This window comes from Photinus pyralis, unplaced genomic scaffold, assembly GCF_008802855.1.
Source record: "Photinus pyralis isolate 1611_PpyrPB1 unplaced genomic scaffold, Ppyr1.3 Ppyr1.4_LG2, whole genome shotgun sequence".
Lineage (NCBI taxonomy): Eukaryota > Metazoa > Arthropoda > Insecta > Coleoptera > Lampyridae > Photinus > Photinus pyralis.
In genome coordinates this window covers 49,145,779-49,161,050 of record NW_022170403.1, presented here as the reverse complement: position 1 = coordinate 49,161,050, position 15,272 = coordinate 49,145,779, and the positions used below count along the sequence as shown (strand labels likewise).

The 15,272-nt window shown below is 36.3% G+C and overlaps 1 protein-coding gene across 1 annotated transcript in view; it reads left to right on the top strand.

The window, feature by feature from the left end:
- LOC116163129 (toll-like receptor 6) overlaps positions 1-6,044 on the top strand; it is a 112,759-nt gene extending 106,715 nt beyond the window's left edge. Inside the window, exon 2 of the mRNA XM_031476977.1 lies at positions 5,371-6,044. The gene's annotated coding sequence lies outside the window, so the exon portion shown is untranslated. The remainder of the gene's footprint in view (positions 1-5,370) is intronic.
- The last annotated feature ends 9,228 nt before the right edge of the window (positions 6,045-15,272 follow it).

Sequence of the window (15,272 nt, the reverse complement as noted above, 5' to 3'; positions counted from 1 at the left end):
GTTATTGGAAAGTGTAACCCACGTTTGTGAATATAGAATAGAGACATTATTTATGTTTCCAATATATTGCTGGGTGCATTGATCCGAGGCCAAAAAGGACCATAAAAAAAACACTTCAAATATCGCTAGCTCCAGAATTATATCTTTTCCCGGTACAGATCCTCACCCCGCTACAGAAAAATGATTCAGTTCTAACCGCAATTATTTTTTTTCCCCCGGCAGAAAGTAGGCAGGCTCAAAATCCTAAAATTCCCAACGGACTGTAACTACACTCAAAATGAACTTTTGGCGAGAATCTACTAAAATTAATAGTAATTTGAACGTGAAACTTCTCTGTTCGTCAGATCCGAATTAACACACAACTTGCGTGAAATTCTACAGATATTTTTATTTTACACACCCGCAAGATAATCATCAGAAAAACAACCATTACGGTTTCTGTTAAAATGGACATGAGTGTTCAATAAACGACTAACTAAAACTTCAAATTACTTACAGTTTTCTTCTGCAAGACAAAATATTCAAACGAGGTTCGTACACACAAATCACTAATTAAATTAGCTGAGACCTCAGACGCCTGATGAACCGTGGCACGCACAAACTTGGTCCTTCAGCTTCTTCGCTCCGACGTAATTGTACTAAAGTTTATCCTTATTTTACTTTAACGTAATACCCATTAAACTTGGAACCGCCGTCCCAACGCTTTAACAAAATAATTCTCATAAAACCTCTTCCGAAAACAGCACAAACGAAATCCAGACAGGCCTTTAACTTACAAACAAAACTCGAACTGTTCTTCTTCATCTCAAAACGTCCTCGACCACGAAACTGAGTGAAACTAACTCCTTATTCTCTTCTAACGACAAAAAATACTGCTACAGAGGGACAACGGTTCGGCCACGAACTTCAACAAACGAAATTCGAACAATTTTTACCTAATAATACAACGTTTTTAATGATTAAAACAGGCACGTTATCTCCAAACAATTACCTTTATCTGTCACAAATTGAGGAAAATCTTAATAAATCAACTCGAAACTGTTACATTTGCACTAATGAGCAAGTTGATAACAAATAAAAATTTAATCCATTCCAAATGTCTTAATTTCAAATACAACATCCTGACTGACATTGTTTACACAGCATTATGTTATTAAAAAATGTGACCCCCCTCCCCCAGAGCACGTGCTGATGCACCTAGCCAGTGTTTTTAATTTAATTTTACAGGTAATAAAGTAGCGTCATAGGAGTTTTATTCTATTTTATTTCAAAAAATGGAATAAATAGTTTACTATATTATTATTGCACACACAACGTCTCTTAATGTTTCAGTTAATTAGTTCAAGGATGCTTTAACCGATAGGGCCCATGCAAGAATTCTTTATCCATGGCACCCTCACACGTACACCGCAGAACAGTTAATCGCTGCCTTTCGGCATCCACATATGGCACTCACATTGGTGCGGCGGCAAAATATTGTTTCAGTAAAACCTCTGATGCTGCTGTTTCTTCTGTAGTAATTAGCACCAGGGTGCCTCCATTACGTGGTGGGATGTACGCCGGGAATATTGCTTAGCTGCGCTTTCTGCTGGTGGGAGGGAGCTGACTGTGGGAGGTATGTCTTGATGGGATCGCATGCCGTTTGAGGAAGCATAGTTTCCCAGCCTATGCAACGTCGTGGTGTGCTGAGTCAGGGCTGTAAAGGATAACTGCCATTTGCTAGATATCCACTCCGGCTTGCCGGCTCGTGTATCGCAGTTCAGTTAAAGCAGGCTGGACTGTGGTGCTAAGGGTCCCTGGTTCGAATCCGGGTTCGGGCATGGATATTTGTAAATGTATAGTAGGTTGGGTTGGTAGAGCAGCCTTGGCTGAAACCCCGCCCACTCAAAAATAAAGGAAAATAATAAATAAATAAATAACATGAGAAGCCCACCTTATTTCTCCTGAATGTTGCACATGTATCGCAGCCGGCTTCTACGTAAAAAAAGTGTTTACTTTTTTTCTATCTGACATGGATAGTAAGATCCGATAACATCCCAAAAATCAAACTTTTCGTTCTCACCCTGTATGTCAGAAACAAACGTAGCTAAATTGATACTGTTTGTGGTATTAAAGATTCAAACCTAACAGGTGGTCAGTTCGAATCCCACAACTTGCCAGTTTTTAGTGGTACAGGACATCTCGTAACTATCATGCTTCGGAAGGCGGTCCCGGCAGTCTTACCACGACTGTTGTTAGCTGACACAAACAGCTGTTGATGCGATTTGGAAACGTATGTAGGTACCTAGGGAGTGCCACCCATACGATACCTAATTAACTACTTCTTTTAATGGTCACATGCTATAACTTCACGGGCCTACTTTAAACCTCTTACAACTGCTTGTGATATTCCACTAGATCAAAACGACTGACCGTAAAATTCACTGAATAACAGTCGGTGGGAACATCGCAAGAGTCACAGACTACTAATAAACACTATTTATTTGAGACGAAATACAAAAGTAATACATATACGTACAAAAGATTACAACTATTAGAAGTTTTGATTAAAAAAATTATAATTCATAGGATGGACGAAAAAGTACTTAACCTCAAAAAGGGGGTCCCAGTGTCTATAAGGTTGAGACTAGGGTTGAGAGCTACTGCACTACACTAATCATATGGACGCATGTTAATTTGGTTGCTCCACCATTTTATATCAGCTTCATTTCCCTCGGCTCAAACTCAAACGAACTGCTACCCAAAGACCATCGAAATAGGCATATTATCTAAAAGTTCGCACAAATACAAATAATAAAGTTTATTTTTCATTTGCCTATTATATGTCAATTATATTTGTCATATGTGACATATGAAGCAGTCTATTACGCCCAAGGGCATACCTAATGAGAGGGCATAATGGATGGTCATCTCATTGTGCCCTCAAACGGCCTGTCAAATTGATTGACGGGGTTATATTATGTAATAAAAAAGATGCAACTTGATTCGTATGAAGCATTTTAATGTTGGGCAAACAATAATCATGACATTTGTATATTGGAAATGCATTCTTTGGAACGATGAAAAATAAAATGTTGTATGCACCTCAGGCATTACTCAATATTTAACCCTCGGGCGACATACAATCCCTCGGGCCGGAGGCCCTCGGGCTCTGTCGCCCTCGGCATAAATATCGCCTTAATGCCCTTGATGCATAAATAACTATTGTAACTATTTTTATGACATAATTTACCTTTAAGGCTAGATAAAATATATGATTTATAATAAATTTAAGTATCTATAATTGCAATTCTTGACAATGAACTGTAAAAGATCAATGTCTCATAAACAAAATTTCTGCATAACTCCTACCATCACTCACTCACTGTGCTAGAACCTGAAGGAACCGTAAAATTATACTAGAAGGTGCAATCAAATGAATTATCTTGCTTGCATACTTGCTAAATATTTCCTTTATTAGCACATATGCAACCCTAAAGCTTCTTGAAACGTAAGGAAATATGCTTCGGTTCAGTTTTCGAAGTAGGTATTAGATAAGATTACCATTAGGGATATGATTTATTTCCACAGTCTCATTCTGGAATGTATCCCGCGATGTCAATAACTATACGTTCAAATGGATTATCGGCGTTGTATTTTCGCATCGGTGCCCTTTGTTTTTTAACTGCACCGCGAGGACTTCATATAGGTTTCAAACAACGTCGAGGATACTGGACTGTTGAAACAAGTTTGTTATATTCGCTAAATTGTGCCAATAAGATTAGGAATACTAACAAGACAGTCACAATACTTCGGAGGGCGTTAAACTTCAAATTCAGATAATGTCCGAAAAAATGAAAAACTCACAATCCAATATTGGAGACGGTACTGCTTTCGGTAGATGACATTCAATTAAGTACTTGAAAAAGACATTTTGTAACGCAGACAGGATCCGTAGATTGCTACTTTAGGGCTTTAATTAATAATTAATTTTTAAGACAAGGTCGCAACACATATGTGAGGTCCGCGAATCCGTGATTGGCTAACCAAGATGATATTTGTAGAATACGTCCTCTTGCAAACTGGCACATTAATTGAATTACAAAGTTATAAACTATAACGGATTTCTCATAGTTCTAAGGGAACATCTAATGAGAAAATTTTTTAATGCAGTTTTACCTTGTAGGTAAGTTAGAATAATGAGATCTTGTTAGTACGTAATTAGTGAGATGATTATGCTTGAGTTATGTTGCACTCACTCATAAATATTCTTTTAAGGAAATAATTATATTTTCACGTTCATTTTCTTATATAAATCTGAGAACGATAACAAATGTTAAATCTTCCGACTAATTAAGTTTAAAGACTTAAATAAAATTTATAGAAATGGCAAACTTGGGGGAATAACAAACACCGAGGGAATGTCGTTGGTACACAATTCATTCAATACAGTAGGGACTAAGTGATGAGGAAATTGTATTTAAAAATAAAATAAACAATTCTAATAAATAACATGTCATTGAAGTCGAGAAGCGATCAGAATTCTCCACACGCACATTTTGCACGCAGCTGCGTTAATTGGGGCCTTTATTTTATTGCGAATCGTGATTCCGGAACGAATGTTAAATTCGGTCTACTGCTAACATTCACAATCCCATCGTTAGACGCACAATGAGATCCGCTCTTTAATATGCGCAACTTAGGGTCTAACTTTATGAGAAATTTAATAACATAGAAGCGAAATTAATAAACTTTAAGATTATTACTGGATGCTCAACCGTTTTGTTATAACTCAATATTATTAACAAAACCTAATGAGTAATCCTCGTACGCCGGCTTAGCCGGCAATATTACCGGCCAATTGAGTTTCATCTGGCAGGGTTCAAGGAAGAGTTTAATAACATTAGCAATTAGGTCTTAACTTGTTGTTTTTTTACCCAATTATGCACATACTTGACATTGTGAAGGAGGAAACGTTGCCTAACTAATCTCATTGTGTTAGTGATCGATAACAAGCCTAATTTACGACTTTCATTTCCATTAATAAGCGTTGTCACACCTCCCCAATACATAAATTAAGATCCTTAATCGAAACTTTTATGCTGCTACCTGGAGTATAACTATCTCCTTATAATAAATACAACTTCAATAAATCAATAAAAGTTAAATTGCGCCTCACAGCTGCTGAGATAATCGTTTTACATTTTTACAATCATGATTTTGACGCACACGGCTTAAAACGAACCGAGTAAAAAATTTCTCAATCATACCGCCAACCGTATTTTTATGTCGACACCATACGCTTACACGCTACGTATATTCTTTCCATGGCAGAAATTTATCATACAGTAATTATACATCTGATGGTTATTAATTTTTTTTTCTTTTCAGTGGTCCACTTCGGCGAACATACCGTACGAACTAAAGGTTAAGTGGATTGCTTGGACGACGCGAGACTGTGGATGTGATACTGTGCGATTCCACTATTATATTCTAAATTAAACTAATTTTTTAATCGTTCCGTTAATAGTAATTAATACCGACGGACTGGTGATATCGAATTTACTTAATATCTCTGAATAGTATCGAAATAAGTATTTATATTTGATCGATTCCACTAATTGTACAATTTATCAGTGTCTATTACGTTTTTCCTAAAATTATGGCTTATGAGCTTAATAGTGTTTAAGTGTATATAATAAAGCTGTTTCAAAGATTCTTACAATTTATGTCAACTACGGGTTTCGTTTTGTAATATAATAATATTGTAATTTACGTAAGCACTTACCAGAGTAATGGTTGTGTATTTGTAATATTGTAGAAGAACTAACAATTCTGGCAGTGCTGTAGTAAATTCCTGCAGTAAACCACAACGATATTACTAGGTTTAAGCTGTTTAAACTACAATTCCTATAGATAATAAATTAATTAATTTTATTTGATTTGTACATTCTGTAATATATTAATACATACTATATTTTCGTCGAAAATTCCAAAGCACGTTGTATATATTATAAGCTTACAAACGTAACTTTTAAATAAATTATTTAATTTTTATTCGAGAATCTTACGTGTCTTATTTATTGCTTCAATTTCTGGTTTACATTATACCTAATAATGCCCGCCTGCCTGAAAGGAAACTAGTTACACATTTAATAAAAAAAAGAAGGTAGGTAAGCTTAAAATTATTCTTATAGCTTTGTTATTTCGAAATCTGGCTTACAGAATTTTTTCAATATATCTGATCGAATATAATATCGGATACAAAGGAAGGCATTTTAAGCATAAAATTTATTTCTTTCTTATTTTGGAAGAGTGAGATTAAATACGTTTATATCGCGGTTCCCACTTTGGATTTCAAACAAAACGCTTAGACCTTTTTAATTAATGTAGGCTGTTATTTTTGTCCTATGCGCACATTCATTTTGTGTTGTTATAATGAAATTTTACTGACAAGTATGGCATTCCTCAGTGGGATGTCATCATAATAATTGAAGACGTCGCTTTAATTGCTAATGATTCAAGTTAGCGCATCCAAAATGATCCAAATGGGGAACGGAATGTGACATCGCTACACCTGCACTAAGTTGGTCCCCTAAATTGAAGAACCGATACGCCCTGAACACACTAATTTGTACCTACTGGTGTATCACATTTTGTGCCTCAAAATTAACGGCGATCCGTAATTTTTAATTTTTTTCGCGAATACATCTTGTAACAATTCAAGTTCGCACGTGCTTTTGTTTTGTGTTTTGTGCTCCTGCGTTTTATGCACCTGTTTTGGGTCTCGATATATAAATATTCTCCAAAGATGACGTAATAGACTGACGAAACATTGTTGTATATTTCACCAGTGTATTACGTCATATTTGGAAAACCGTAGACTTTAGGCGTATGATATGTTATACTAATCACTAAATACAGGGTGAGTTTTTTCCACTTCCACTATAGGGGTCTCGTAAACCGTAAACCGTAAATTGTAACTCTCAAACCAACATTCGAAGATTAATTTTCAAATAAAATAATACGTAAATATTTGGTATCTCCGATTTTGTATTGTTTTTCTCTATCTAGAGACATAAAAATCAAATATGGCGTCCATAAGAAACAAGAAAGTTGATGTGATTTACTCGAAGCCCACAAGGCATAAACATTTTATTTTAGTAGCTACTATCAGAAAACTAAGAAACACTGAGCGACTTTGTATCTCTTAATCACTTAATGTTTACGGGACCACTATAAAGGAAGTGAAAAAACTCACTCCGTATTTCATAGAATTGTAAATTGTCATTAACATCTTGTCTTGACGTCACGGTTATTTATGAACCAAGTTGCATGAAATTCAAACTGGGAATAGCAAGTACCATATAATATGCAATGCAAAACGTTATGTCCACTCAGTTCAAAAACACACCATTTGGCCTCTCCGTCATTTATGAATCTAATTTCATGAAAAAAACTAGGCAAAGCCAGTACCATTTTAAATGCAATGTCACCGCTTTGGCACTTTTGATTATATATCGCCAGGGTGGCTATTTCTCGTACATGTTCTGGTGTTAGCACATCTAAATGATGCCTAACCAAGACAAATCCCGTCAGGGTGCGGGTCTCCGCTTACAACTCGAAGTTAACCAAGATGCTGTGGGTGGCATCCATTGAACCAGAATGTGATTCTAAAGATGTCTGCAAAGAAGAGGTCTGTAATGAGATAGGTCGGCTTCCAGGCTTTTTAGTAGTAATATATAACTCCCAGACGCGTTACTTGCATTTTCTTTCAGAATTTCCATGTATAATGTAGTCAATAATCGCTTTCCGAAGGGGAGATTTTGCACAAGATCAAGGATAGAAGGTAGTATAGGTAGGAGAAGAAAGTGGAAGATTTTATTACCTGGACAGTCGTCGAACAATGTCTCTGCGGACGGAAGGACATAGACATTTTGTAAGAACGGAATTAGTTGCCTTAAAATTTGCGTTATAGTCGCAGCGTTTTTGAGTTCTGATAATTATTTTGAAGTAATGACTGATATTTTCTCAATATAACTTTGTGTCGATGACCTCAGCCGAAAACATTAAAGATACGGAGGAAGAGCATAACCGCAGAGTGACGCGGTGCAAGCTTTATAGGGGAGTCGATGGTGTCCGTCTGTCCGTCCGTGAATCCGATAACCGTCAAACGCTTGGACCGATTTGGTTCAAACTTTGTCAAATCCAATGACCCCTTGTTGCCACGCCGCTCTGTCTCTGCCAAACGCTTGAACCTATTCAGTTCAAACTTTGCACAGTTGACATGCCACATGTAGTAAGCCTATTGAAAATGGGTCAAATCCAATGACCCCGTGGGGTCACGCTTCTCTGTCCCTGCCAAACGCTTGAACCTATTCGGTTGAAAGTTTGCACAGTAGACTTATATGCCACATGTAACAAGTCTATCGAAAATGGGTCAAATCCAATGACCCCGTAGGGTCACGCCTCCATGCCTCTGGCAAACACTTGAACCTATTCGGTTCAAAGTTTGCACAGTTAACATAGTGTGTAAAGCGATGGGGTATACAAGAGGGAATTTTTTTTTAAATATTGATTTATGAAAAAAATTTATTCTTCATGATATTTTTTGCTTGCTTTGAAAGTACCAATAACGTTTCGATTGTTTGTGGTTTGATAGCAATAAGCCGCGTACAGACCGGATTTCAACGCCAAGCCAACGAATCCAAGCACATGTGACGTTGGCGTTTGTCGTTGGAAACGATTGGAATGCCCTCGTCCACACCAAAATTTAAGATTTGAGTTGGACTTGGTGGAACCGTGTTGGGTAAAATTCGGTAACGGGTGCTGCTGGTCTGTCAAACAATGTTAAGCGACGAGGACGATTTACTGCTGACGAGTGCGGGGTTTTTAATAATGAATTCTTTAATTTCAAAGAAAAAGAAGAAAAAACGGCCTAGGCGTTGGTGGGTAACAACACCATTTAAAAATAGGAGTTTGTACAGTGGCAGTCACTTACTAGAGGAACTTCAAAATGAAGATGGTGGACATTTTAAAAAGGCAGACAAACGACTAAAACTAAAATCGCGACAAATCCTGTCCACATCACATCAAATTTCCCTTTGATGTACCGCTCACCGAGCGAACGCAATCGAACGCCAACAGCGTCGTTGGAAGCGGTTGGAAACCGTTGGCTTGCGCGGTACACACCAATCCCAACACCTCCAAATCTGTAACCACAGGCTTGCGTTGGAAACTCTTTCTGTACGCGCCTATACGCTATTTTGATCATAATGTAGAATAACTTTCAATAAAAAAAAATTAATTTTATAATTTTTCCAGATTTCTATAAATAAATTTTAGATTATCGAAACGTTATTGGTACTTTCAAAGCAAGCAAAAAATATCATGAAGAATAAATTTTTTTCATAAATCAATATTAAAAAATCCCTCTTGTATACCCCATCGCTTTACACACTGTATCTTATATATCTTTAGTGCTTCTCCTCCCTAAAATTAAGCAAGTTTGTTATTCTACGCTATGTGTAGGAACAGAATGGGACATTTCAAACTTAGTGATAACATGGAGAAAAAAATGCAAAAAATAGTGCTCATGTCTACGAGTTTGATACTGATAGGTACTTACCGAGCACTACTGCTTTATACATAAATTATATCTTTCTGACAGTTTTTAACATTATCATTGTATCCATTGTATGATATTGACTATACCAGGAGTGACTTGACGGTGAACTGATTGATGAAGATGAACTTAAATGTTAATTATTGGCTAATACCTTACCCACGAATACGTAACTTGACCCGACGTAGGCAGTAGTTTAAGGTTTAACGGTTTACAAAAATATACGATATAAATTATGAATGAAAAATGTGTATCTTAAAATACTTCTGCATCATTTGATTTCATATTTCACCCCCTTATCTCTTTAATCGTCGTGACATTTAACCTGCACAACGCATGTGCCGGTAGTGGTACCTTATAATTAATTAGATATCCTAAAATATTCCCTTTGGTTAAGAAAGATAAAGACATTTTTAATTTAATAGGCGATTTTATCAAGGAACGAGATCGGTATGTGTAAGTGTCGCATTCGGCAGTAGCTTGACCATGTTGACACAAGCAAGAGTGGCGCCGTTAAGAACGTGGGAACTTACTTAACAAGTTTACGAAAGTTCCTCTCTGTGTGTGTTTATGGCAGACCGGGGTTGTTTTTATGACTCCTTGCAATAATACTCCCATTGTAAAAATTGTAAACGGGAACACCGCATAAAGTACGCGAGTGTATAGAAAGGTGGGTGCTGTACTACTATGGTTCAATATTCCATGGTAAAAGCGCTCAATTAAATAATATGTAGTAGTGAATAATTCCATTGCCTATGATTTATCAGATCACATATACGTAACCGAGTTAGCCATCTGCGCCACGACACTCCCTATTTGTAATTAGCATGGTTAGTTGTTTGACAAATAAAGGTGCAAGAGTATCTTTTCTGATGTGTATTATTGATCTTCATGTATTGAAATCTGTAATAATTAAATTAAAGAGCCAGCAAGTTATTTAAAGTTTGATGTGAGACATTCTAAGTTTAAAGTTGTGTAGGCGATGGTGTTTCGATCACATTTTTCTTGTGGCCTTAAAAAAGTAGGTTATCTATCCCTCTCTGAAATTTCGCTTAACCGGTTAAAGTGCCTTTCTTGTGACAATTTTTAAATAGGTACGGCAAAAACTTTTTCAATTGACTATTTATTTAGGATCCTCAGATCCTTTTATAGTTTTGTATTGATATCCGCCCGTCCGTCGGTGCACGAAAACTTTTCAAAGCAAATTAGGTCTTGACGTTATTGATTTTCAGGTAGCTATGTCAACAGGAACAAACATTATGGGTGAATCGAAAACATTAAAGTTTGATAATTAAGTTAGAAAACGATGTATTTCATTCTCTGGTCATTTATCGAGTTTGGCCTTTCAGTAGATTACTCCTTCTCCAGCGCTATGCATTTAGAGGTAGACATACGGATTTCCTATGTGTAGTTTTAAATGACAAAAACTCTGCTGAAGGACGCCTAATTTTATGCAACTAAAATAAATTCTTAAAACAAATGAAGATTTTCCTGCCATGTTAATTAATTGCAATATTATTGCTTTGGCTTCCGTATTTTTATTGTCGTTCGTGTAATCGTGTTTGATGTATTCAATTGAAGAAAAACTTTTTATTTTCTGTGTTGATCACTTTAAAATTTAGTTGTTGAAATGCGATCCACGTAAGACACCGTAAACAATCCTCATTTGCAACTGAATGTTTTTGTGGAAAAGAATCTCATAAGATATAGTTATAGATATTATAGTGGGTTAGGTTGGTAGAGCAGCCTTGGCTGAAACCCCGCCCACTCAAAAATAAAGGCAAAAATAAAAAAAATAAGATACTTGAGGGAAACCGAATTTAATATCTCTTCATCATAACCAAAAAGCATACTATTTACTGTCGTTTTTATTAAAATCTAGAATGACAATTCAAATAAATCGTTATGTTATTTCGGTTGCATAAAATTAGGCGTCTTTCAGAAGGATTTTTGTCATTTAAAAGTAGACATAGGAAATCTCTATGTTTACATCTAAATTAATAGCACTATATGTGTAGCAATTAGTAGATAGGCAACAAGAATATGGGCACACTTTTGGTCAAAATTCTAAGGTCCATTACGGTCATTTTTGGATCACTTCTGTCATGTGCGCATGAGCGTCCCAGTGTTTCGGTCGTTGGTCCTAGGGACACTCGCCGTGGATCTAGGAATTACAAAGTTAACCCATGGCATTCGGAGAGCGCGTGTGAATTTCCGTGAGCAGCGCGCGGTTTTTCGGTGGTCGGGGTGTTTTGATCGTTTGTCCCAGGGTGTTATTTTGATGAGTTTGTTTTCATTCTGTCTTTCTCAAAAATGAAGAGTCCGTAGGGCTGCACCGCGGAATTATCCGGAGAGCAAGCGAGTCCGCTTTGAATATCAGCTGAAGTATGTCGCTGTAGCCGAGTGGATTTGGTCGACTGGCGGGTGTTCGAATTTTCGCGTGTACAAATTTAGCGCCTTATCCTCACGCACTCGCTAATTGCCAAATATGGGGTAATTAACATCAAGCTTAAATTCCTATATTATGCAATGAGAGGCACGCCAGCCAGAATAGTAGCCTCCCAAAATAACCCGGACACAATCAATCATCCACGGCGACCAACGACCAAACCACTGATACGCACATGCGCACACGACAAAAATAAAAATATACTGCACTTGAATATTACTACTTTTTGTGATCAAAATTTTGGCAGCTAAAGGTACTCATAATATACATATACACCAGTTTGGTTTTGAGAAAGCTTTATTTCAATCGATGAATTTGATACTTTATCGGCATCCACATCAATTTTGTTCAAAACTCAATGCCGTTAGTTATGCACCAATATCTAGTTTTGGCGACGACGTGTAGAAAGCAATTAAATCGTTCGGCTAAAGTGTTAAAATATGTACATGATGAGCAAAATAAGTTGAGGATCTTTTGATATTTTCTGGTTTATTTTGTCGGTTTTCCGTCTTCCACACCGAAGTTATTTTGGTTATCTATCGCTTGAATATCTTTTGGAAAACCATTTCGTGTTTTAAGTACAATAGACTTGCCAGTGTTCTGATGTTGCAAAACTCATGAAAAAAGAATCTTCACCTCAAGAATTTTCAAAAAATATATAAGGTGTGATTTAGCCCCGCTACTCCTCAGCCAGGTCTACAATTATTGGAGAAGTATTGGGCAAGTTTTCAGCGTGCCTCGAATACCTACCCAAAACCCTAGTGTCTACCACCTCTCCTACTAATAGGTGAATTGAAACGAATGTATCTTAATTTAGAACGTTATGATCAATATTCTCGAGCATTGCTTTCGACGTTCATTGGAACCACATTTAACAAACAGTAGTGCATTGAATTACTGCACTCAATCGACACCGCTGGTGGAAGACTTCTGTAGCAGAGGGATATGTGGATTAATCTAAAAAGAACAAGTTAAAATAGTATATTGAAAGACAAGTGTAACAATGCGACCTATTGTAATACGACTATCTTGTGGCACGAGTGGCGACGCGAAGCGTAGCCACGAGTGTCCGCAAGATAGGAGTATTACAATAAAGCATTGTAACACGCGTTTTTCATACTATTTTTTCTATTTCGGTGCTTTAATTTAATTAAAAAAATCATAATCAGAAGCTATAGGAAACATTAGAACTAACATGTTTTATGTTGGGAACACTTTTTATGCCGTTAAGTTTTAGGTTGGCAGCGTAGTACGACTGACATTTTGAAGTTCAAACATGGAAGTATTGTACCTACTTGTACTAACTAGTAACTGCCAACTTAAGAGATGCAGATGAGTTACCAAAAAAAACGACTATAATCACTGTCTTTGTACAACTGTTTTCGGCCGAAAACAGTTGTACAAAATCATCATTGTGACACCGAAATAGAAAAAATTATTTTTTCTATTTCGATGTGGAAACAATACCGAAACCGTACTTGATTGGCCCAGTTTGCGTGCGTTTCTAGACAGAAATGATGCCGAAAGAAATAGAAACACATTATTTTTTTTATTTTGTTGGATTGGTACCCCTCGCTTTTTTGCTGTCAACGGTATCCGTCAAATCAAAACTAAACATAACCTGTAAAGTGTAAATAAAGTACGAGGAACTTGACCGATTGTATTAATTCCGATTAATTTTGAATATATACTCCAAAGGGTAGAACTTTTTTTATTTTTACTTAGCGTAGTAAAATATGCCAGCAGTACATTCTTGCTTACTTTTTGAACTCCCCTTCTCGGCCAGCCAGTTTTCAAAAATTTTGTACTCCTCGTACTTTGCTTTCGATTTTACAGGCAGTAAATTTAACGTCGCTTCATTGGCAATCTCTTGGATCTCTGGTGGGGTACAAGAGACGTGTTTGTCATCCGTATTTATCATAACTGCCTCAAAATGGAATTATGACCAAATAATTAAAAGTTTGAAGTTTGAAAATACAGGAATCAGGTTAGCCAACGTGAAAATCAATGAATTGTGTCTATTACCAACATACACTGAATGATAGTTTAAAATTACCTAACAACGCCTAAAGGCAATATTTATAATTTGTATAATTTATTATTTAAAATAAAAGTCGAAATAGAAAAAATAGTATAAAGCACACGTGTCATTTGTCTACTTGTCGCACTCGGCTTTTGCCGCATTCGCCGCTACGCGGCTTATGCGGCAAACTACCTCGTGCGACAATCTTCGTCAAATGACACTTGTACTTTAATATACTATTGCCGCACTAGTGTTTCAAAGACCTGTTTTCACAATCAATTTACCTACAAAAACAATCGTGTTTCTACACTTTCGTAGAAAAAATATTTTGAAAATGGTGTGCCTTTCGGAAATACCTACCGATAGTAATTAGTATCTTCGTTGTATTAAACGGTAACCCCTATTTTTTATTGCAATTTTGGATTCTTCGTGAAATTTTTGTTCTTTAATACCCCCATGTTGATATCCATACAATTTATGGTTTTTAAGTTATTTTGACTTAAAAAAAATGGCCGACGCAGACGGTACCTGGAAACGGTTGTAGATAGAACAACCCATTTTTACCAGGGCATAGAGAAAGAATAGGGATTTTCTTAGTGTACTTAAAAAAAGTTAAGTTGCGTACGACTGCAACTATGGAGATCCAAATTTAAGAAATTTCAAAGTTTAAAATCTCAATTTTATTTAAATGAAATGAGCATTTTCTACAACAGCAAATGACAGAAAATCAAAATTGGCATATTTTGATATTACATGTTTCTATAACTACTTATATTCAACAGTTTCCTAATTCCCATATCATTGAATTGATACGAGGCCTACGATACTTACAGGCCGGAGCGCTCGAAAAAGTCACGTGACTTTAGGAGTCATATGAAATACATTACGGCTTATGGAAAAACCGTGCGCGGCTCCACTATTTATTTTTTTACTCCGGATCCGTTCAACATAGAGCCACGAAATTTCAATGAGAGTTTCTCAATAGTACACACAATCAAATTATGGTGTTCGTTAATTTTTAATAACACCAAAAATAATTAATTTTTAGGTTTAAAGTATTGAAGATAAAACGATGTTAGTAAATCCGCGTTTTTCTATTTTTACATCATCATATTTCTTTTTCTAGGAACTATATCATTATAATCCTTTCGGTGTCTTAAACTAGAATGATATTCGCCTCCAATTATGCGTATATG